The sequence below is a fragment of the Ursus maritimus genome, unplaced genomic scaffold (genome assembly GCF_017311325.1).
Source record: "Ursus maritimus isolate PB19 unplaced genomic scaffold, ASM1731132v1 scaffold_20, whole genome shotgun sequence".
In the NCBI taxonomy this organism is placed as follows: domain Eukaryota; kingdom Metazoa; phylum Chordata; class Mammalia; order Carnivora; family Ursidae; genus Ursus; species Ursus maritimus.
The window spans coordinates 56801618-56810334 of NW_024424453.1; the positions used below are offsets into that span (position 1 = coordinate 56801618).

The 8717-nt window shown below is 40.8% G+C and overlaps 1 pseudogene; it reads left to right on the forward strand.

Moving 5' to 3' along the window:
• Positions 1 to 5287: 5287 nt before the first annotated feature.
• On the forward strand, positions 5288 to 7567 carry LOC103682310 (annotated as a pseudogene).
• The last annotated feature ends 1150 nt before the right edge of the window (positions 7568 to 8717 follow it).

Consider the following 8717-nt stretch of genomic DNA (forward strand, 5'->3'; position numbering starts at 1 on the left):
TGCAAAGGGGATCAGGAAGGGCATTCAATAGCTTCAGACAAATCACTCTCTCTTCCTTTACACTTCAGTTTATTCATCTGAAAAAATGGGAGTTTTGGTGAGAGCACCACTACATTACTTAGAGCACTTCAGGAGTAATGTTCTTTAATTTGGGGAGTTTCTGATCAGCAAAATGCTACATAGTAGAGGACTGGACAATGAAACCATTCCCTCATTTGCTCATTTTGTGAGACTTAGTGCTTTGTGAGTGATAAGGATATGACTTCCTTGGGCAGATAGCATATCCTGATTAAGGAGACATCTATATGTTGTGGTGTGAAGTGGTGGAGTTCAAAGCCAATGGCCAAGAAAGAATTTGAGATGTCTGTGGTGCAAAAAAGGTGGTTTTATTAAAGTAAGGTGAAAGGATCTGTGGGCAAAAAGAGCTGCACTAGGGTTGTGAGGAGTGACTGATTATATAAGATTTTCTATCTTATAGAGGGGAGGGTGATGTTAGGGCTCCAGGAAATTGAGTCTATAGGTTTGTGGAGATTGCTTTTTTCTTATAAATCATTAAGACAATTGCAAACTGATGGAGACTCATGTCCTGCATGACTGTGATCTCTATCAGTTAACCATTTGTTTTTCCCTATCCTTTGTTCTAGGGCAACCAGGAGTGCCAGAAGAATATCACATATATCCCACCTTGGGGGCAAGATGTTAGCTTGTGCTTTGCCCTTAGCTTGTCTTCTGCTCCCTCATGATATAGAGCACTTCTCTTACCAGGCTCTTTGATCAGCCATTATGATAAATCCCCGCAAATCAATGGATTCATATCAGTCATAAAATAAAGGATTTTGCTCGATTGGAAAGGCTAATCAGGTTCTCTCAACGCTCTGCAGTCCAGCCACTCCTGATTCCACACCACAGCTCAAAGACTGGCACTTCCAATCTCTTCCTGCCTCAGTTTTCTTTTTCCCCATACCTCTTATCAACTTCAAATGTAATAAACATGATAAATAGGTAAATATGATCATGTTTGTCTCCATCTAGAATGTTAACTCCTAGTCAGAGATTCCCAAAAGCCTAGACATGTGGCCAGCACATAATAGGTGTTCTAACATTTGTTAACAAATTTTTAAATAATGTAAATTACCTCTAAATTTTAAGTCCAAGGATCATGGTCCAAAGCTGGTGGGCTGAGTGTCAGTGGTATTTGTTATTAATATGGACAGAAACCACTTGAGTATAACTATTTATGAAAAAAAAAGAGTCTGGAATTATGCAAAGCTTAAATTATGCAATATTGTCATAAATGCATCCTCATGTAAAATATAACCAGTTTGTAATTTATTACATATTCATGCAATTTATTACATATTCATGTAATAAATTGGTGTGCAATCTTTAAATAAGATTTAGCCATTGCACTATTGGGTATTTACCCCAAAGATACAGATATAGTGAAGAGAAGGGCCATAGGCACACCAATGTTCATAGCAGCACTGTCCACAATAGCTAAATCGTGGAAGGAACCGAGATGCCCTTCAACAGATGACTGGATTAAGAAGATGTGGTCCATATATACAATGGAATATTACTCAGCCATCAGAAAGAACGAATTCTCAACATTTGCTGCAACATGGACGGCACTGGAGGAGATAATGCTAAGTGAAATAAGTCAGGCAGAGAAAGACAATTATCATATGGTTTCACTCATCTATGGAACATAAGAAGTAGGAAGATCGGTAGGGGAAGAAAGGGATAAAGAAAGGGGGTTAATCAGAAGGGGGAATGACGCGTGAGAGACTATGGACTCTAAGAAACAAACTGAGGACTTCAGAGGGGAGGGGGCTGGGGGAATGGGATAGGCTGGTGATGGGTAGTAAGGAGGGCACGTATTGCATGGTGCACTGGGTGTTATATGCAACTAATGAATCATCAACTGTACATCAAAAAAATAAAATAAAATAAAATAAAATTTAAAAAAAAGAACCAAACCACAAAAAAATAAAATAAATAAAATAAAATATATTTAATGATATATGGAAAATAAACTTATGTTACAATTTTGAGTTCATTTAATGAGCCTAAAACAACATATAGAGAGCTTCCTTGGGTGGCTCAGTTGGTTAAATGTCTGACTCTTGATTTCAGCTTGGGTCATGATCTTGGGGTTGTGAAATTGACCCCACATTGGGCTCTGTGCTCAGTGGGAAGCTGCTTCTCTCCTTTTTCCTCTGCCTCTACCCCTCTCCCCACTCCCACATATGCTCTCTCTCAAATACATAAATAAGTAAATCTTAAAACTATATATAGAATATGAGGAGCACATTTTTGAAATGGGAATAAAGTGAATCAGAAACACACATATACCCAGTGTATATACCAAAACAATTGAATACTAAGATTACAAGTAATTTTTTTTCCTGCATCCTTTTGGTTTTCTGCTATTAGCATGTAAAACTTGTACAATCAGAAAACACAAACCATCAATAAGTTGAGAGTGCTTGGAAGTCCATTTTCTCTGAGAACTGAAGGCACTTTTAGGACCATCAAAGACAGCACCACAGAACTGACCTGAGAGGTCCCAAGGCCTCCTAGAAATCAGATGTGGAATGAAAGATGGGCCAGCAGCCATGGGAATGCACTAGTTTTGCCTGAGATTATTTCTCAACTGGATTGGGCCCTCTGCATTTTAAAGCTTTGAGGTTGCCCCAGGGCCTTTCCAAAATGCCAGAAATTCACCCTCACCTACCTTCTCAGATTATAGCACCTAAAGCTATAGGTAACAAAAAACAAATTAAGCTGGTTTCAACTACAAGAACATTTTTTCACATAAAAGAATCCAAAATGGGCAGGGCAGCTCCAGGATTAGGATTATAAATGCCGGATTATGGTCTCCCCTTTCAATCACTCCAATGCATTCAGTCTCTCTCTAATTCTGATGCTGCAATAGCTATGGTCCTTTCTGGCATCACTTGCAGGCAAATGGCCAGAAGCAGAAGAGGTTCTGCCTCTTTCTTACACATAAAGAATGAGGCTATCTTTCAAGAAAGACACCAGCTGGAGACAGCCAGGGGAAATGGCAGAGCAGGAGGATCCTGAGCTCACCTCCCTGCATGGACACATTGAGGCAATGATTACATATATGCAATTCACTCTGAAAACAACCAGAAGACTGGCAGAACAGATCATCCACAGCTAAAGACAAAAAGAAAAAGCTACATTAAGAAGGGCAGGAGAGACAGAGACATGATTGGAAAACAAACCCCCAGTGTGGTGACCCACAAGCAGGAGAGATATCAGAGGTGCAGAAGTCCTCCCTGGGCAGCATGGAGATCAAGAACCACATCAGGCACCCCAAGCCCTAGAGGCCTGAACCAGAAAGATAAGCCTGCATAATGTCTGCTTTTGAAAATTGGTAGACATTAACTCCCGGAGAACCAAAGGGCTACAGGAAACCAAGTCTTCATTCTTAAAGGAACAGCATTCTCTATCACTCTAACACAGAGGCAGCAGTTTGAAAAGTGCTGGCATAGGGCACCTGGGTGGCTCAGTCAGTTAAGCATCTGCTTCAGCTCAGGTCATGATCCCAGGATCCTGGAATTGAGCCCCACATCTGGCTCTCTGCTCTGCAGGGAGCCTTCTCCTCCTTCTGCCTGCCACTCCCCCTGCTTGTGCTCTCTCTCTCTTCCTCTTTCTCTAAGAAAAAAAAAAAAAAGAAAGAAAAGAGCCTGGGTTATACCTGAAGATTTACTGACTTATTTTAGGACATGTGCAGAGGGGCAGGGATCTGAAGGAACTTTCTCTGGGAGTAGAAGTGCTGACAGTCACCATTTTTCTTTTTTTTCCTTCAGCCTAGCTGTCTGGATGCTTGTGGGAGCCAGTTCTGATACCTTCCATTTACTTTACTAGTACTGCTCAACCTGCATTAGTGTTCCCTTGTAGACCTGCCTCACCCAACATACCTGTCCCAGAAGGTACCCCTCCAATGTGGCTTCTTCCCTGCCATATTCTGCAAGCAGTCTAAGTTGGGACCAGTGTTCCCCCAAACTGACTACTGCCCTACCAAACCCAGCAGACAGCCTAGGCCACATCTGATGCCTTTCCAGGGAGATTCCTGCCCCAGTGAGGGGGCCAGCCCCACTCACCAGTGCACCTGCAACAGTTACAGTTAGGTCTCTAAGCCAGCCGCACCCACAAGCATTCTCACAGCAGTTACAGCCCAGTCACAACAGGAGGGCACATACAGCCCATACAGTAGACACTCCTGAAATACCTTGTTCTGGTGGCAAGAGGAATTGCAATACTGGGCCCCACAAGATGCCTTCTACATGAGGCCACTACTTTCAAGACCAGGAAACATAGCTGAACTACCAAATACATAGAAACAAACATAGTTAGACAAAATAGAGACAAAGAAGTATATTTAAAACTAAGTAACAAGACAAAACCTCTGAAAGAGCTAAACAGAATGTAGATAAACAATCTACCTAATAGAGTTCAAAGTAATGGTCCTAAAGATGCTCACCAGACTTGAGAGAAGTGTGGCTGAATTCAGTGAGAACTTCAACAAAGAGAGAGAAAAAATAAAAAGGAACCAATCAGAATTGAAGACCACAGTAACTAAAATGAACTAGAGGGATCCAACAGCAGATTAGAGGATACGGAAGAATGGATCAACAATCTAAAAGATAGAGCAGTGGGGGCATCTGGCTGGCTCAGCTGGAGGAGCATGTGACTCTTGATCTGGGGTCATAAGTTTGAGCCCCACATTGGGTGTAAAGATTACTTAAATAAATAAAACTTTTAAAAATAAATAAATAAGAAAATTTAGAAAAAGGACAGTGGAAATCAACCAAGCTGAAAAGCAAAAAGAAAAAAATTTTTTTCTAAGTAGCCTCCACACCTAACATGGAGCCCAACTCGGGGCTTGAACTCACAACCCTGAGATAAAAACCTGAGCTGAGATCAAGAGACAAACACTTAACTGACTGAGCCACCCAGGTGACCCCCCCAAATTTTTTTTAATGGATGATAGTTTAAGGGACTTCTAGGGCAACATTGAGCACAATAACATTCACATTTTAAGGGTCCCAGAAGAAGAGAAAGAGGAACAGAAAATTTATTTGAAGAAATAATAGTTGGGAGCTTTCCTAACCTGGGGAAGGAAACAGATATCAAGGTCCAGAAATCGAAGAAAGCTCCAAACAAGATGAACCCAAGGGGGTCCACACCAAGACACATAATAATTAAAATATCAGGTGGCTGTAAGTGTGTGGGGGTGTGTGCAGTCACTTGGGCCATGGGGATTGCTGGCTGGTGGCTCCAGCAGCAGTGGCGGCAGCAGCAGCAGCAGCAGCAGGGATGGCAGCAGCATCGGGGCACAGAGGATGGTACCAAGGATGGCAGGAAGGGCAATAAAGTGGGCTGGGAAGGCAGATATCCCCAAATCGTCAAGGAGAACAAGCTCTTCCAGCACTACTACCAGGAGCTCAAGAATGCCCAAAGGCAAATGGGACCAGGTCATGGGAGTACTCAGGGGGCCCCTCCTGGCCACTTTAGAATTACTGGTTACAGAAGCCATGCAAAAAAGACTGTCTGTTGAACAAGTATTTCAAGAAATTGGAGGACCTGGAAGTGGAAGGTCAGAAAGTTAAAGTTCTACAGCCCCTGAGTTGGTATTCAGAAGAACTTGCCTGGAACACAAATTTAAGTGGAAAAATTTGAGGTCTCCACAACTGCGAAAGTTTCACCAGTTTCTGGTTAGTGAAACTGAATCTGGAAATATCAGTTGTCAAGAAGCCATTGCATGATTCCACTACTGTTTCTTAATATTCACCCTCTCCGTATAAGAGCTTAGATATGTGTGAAGCACCTGGATCAAAGACCACACAATTAATTGAAATGTTACATGCTGACCTGAATGTCCCTTTTCCTGAGGGGTATGTCATCATGATAATGAGGACAACAAGCGTTGTTATCTGCTCATTCATCAGGCCAAAATATTGAGCAGCCTCTGCATTCCTGGTGATCAACCATGAATGGTCCAGCATATCCAGACTCAAAATAGATGTAAATAGGAGGAAAGAGATTCTCTTCTATAATTGCACTTTATGTGATGTCCCTTGCAGTGGAGGTGGCCCTATGAGAAAAAAAAAACACTGATGTTTGGAAAAAGTGGAAGACCTTATATAACTTGCAGCTGCATGGTTTATAGCTGTGGATTGCAATGCAAGGCACTGAGAATCTGGTGAAAGGTGGTAGGTTGGTGTCTTCTATATGTTCACTAAACCCCCATTGAAGATGAAGTAGTAATAGCATCTTTACTGGAAGAAAAGTGAAGGTGCTTTGAAGCTTGCTGATATGTTTTCTGAGCTGCCAGGACTAAAATGGATCCCTGGAATTATACAGTGGAAGATAATGATGAAAGATGGACAGTGGTTTACAAAGTGGGATGACAGTCCTCACAGCAGACATACCCTGATCTGGCCCACCATGTTCTCACCGAAGGACCCAGAAAAGTTACAGGGGATGCACTTAGAGTGGTGTCCTAGAATATTACCACATCATCAAAATACTGGAGGGCTCTTTGTAGCAGTATGAATACAAAAGTCTTCAATGCCATGGCATAAATGTCCACCAAAGCTGGAGAGTGAATGTGTCATGTCCAGAGAAACTGGTCCAACCCTGCAAATCTCACAGAAGGAAAAACTACAGACTCTTCTGAGCTGGAAAGTAAACCAGGTAGCAGAATTAACAACACAGAAATAATGGAAAGAATTGAGAATTTAGAGAACAGTGGAAATGAGAAAGATGGAGTGTGTGGTCCTTCCTCATCTAAGAAAATGAAGTTATTTGGAAGAATTTAAAGAAAATCCATTTGTATTTATTCCTGAAGATGGCCCATTATTTCCACCTATCCAGAAATTCTATGCACTGGATCTTTCATTCCCTAAGATGAATTTGTTAATTCAAACTACAGAAGGGAAGAAAAGGCAACCCTACATAGTCTCCAAGGAATGTGCTGCTGAATAATAGTGACAGGATGAAGGTTATAAACACTGGGATAAAAGTCTGGTGTTGGAATAACAGTGATGAAGAGTTTGATTGTTCTTTTCAGTTAGCATAGGAGGAAATATACACATTGTCTCCATTTACTAACTCAAGAATGATCACTGCATCAATGGAAGATGTTAAAATTCTATTGACCCAGGAAAATCCATTTTTTAAAGAAAACTTAGCAGTGAGACACAGAGCCAAGCCAAGGACTTGGCTAAGGGGAGCACCATCCTGAAGCATGAGCCAGACCCTACTAAACCAGATAACCTTCAGTGTCCCATTGTGTTATGTGGATGGAAGGGAAAGCCTTCCATTTGGACTTTTATGCCCGGGAATGAATGGCTTCATTATCTCAGGATGATGGGGGGTAGAGGTGTTGGCAGAAAAGAAGGAAGGGACTGTTCTGGTACATAAGAACATAAGTAGCTCTGGGCTGCCTGAGGACAAACACAGAATGGAACAGACCACCAGCACAGACACTGATGTGGGACCTGATCCATCAGGGGCTGCCCTGCCCCAGTGAGGACACCCAGGGAGAGCCTACCTGGGCCCTGGCAGGGGCCTCCACCTTGGTATTCAAAGCCAAACCCAGAACTTCTGACCTATAAAGTATGTATTTTTGAAGACTGGAAACTGATGAAATAATAGAACAATTAGTGAATGACCTCAGTACTGCATATAATGACGGCAGTACTGCATATATATATATATATATATATATATATATATAGGCTTGTTAGAAGTTGCTCATTTTACCTTGTTTCTTTGGCAAAGCTGAGTCCAACGTACCTAGTGTGAGCAATAGACGTTCACCATTAAAGTCGTACTTCTATCAAGAAGCAAAACTGCCCTTGCAGGAATTTTCAATTCCCTTTTGTTAGGCCTATATTGGTCTTAATTTCCATTATTTGTTTTAATTATTACTTATAGAAAGAATCTATAACTTATTATGAATTGTTGGAAAACCACACTGTAAGCTTTAATAATCATATTAAGTTGCACATCAGCAATGTGACATAGTATGCAGTAGGTTAATATCTGAGGTCTCAGATGACTTCTGTGCCTTTGTAATAAAAAGTAAAATAAACCATTTCTCAGAGTTAAAAAAATTAAAACATCAAAAATTAAAAATATAGAATCTTAAAAGCAGCAAGAGAAAAGCAAATAGTTACATACACGGTAAATCCCCCTAAGGCTACCAGCTGATTTTTCAGCAGAAATTTTGCAGGCCAGAAGAAAGTGGCATGATATAGTCAAAGTGCTAAAAAGAAAAAAACCCTACAATCTAAAATACTCTACCTTGCAAGGTTATCATCAGAATTGAAGGAGAGATAGTGCTTCCCAGACAGACACCAGTTAAAGGAGTTCATCACCATAAAGTGGCCTTACAAGAAATATTAGAGGAATTACTTTAAGCAGAAAAAAAGCCATAAATAGAAGTAACAAAATTATAAAAGGAAAAAATTTCACTGGCAAAAGCAAATATACACTAAAGGTAGTAGATCACTTATAAAGCTAGTATGCAGACTGAAGAAAAGAGTAGTAAAATCAATCTTATCTACAAAAGCTAGTTAAGGGATGTGCAAAATAAAAGGTGAAATATGATATCATATACATAAAACGTGTGGAAAGAAGTAAAAATGTAGTACTTTTAGAATGTGTTTGAACTTAAG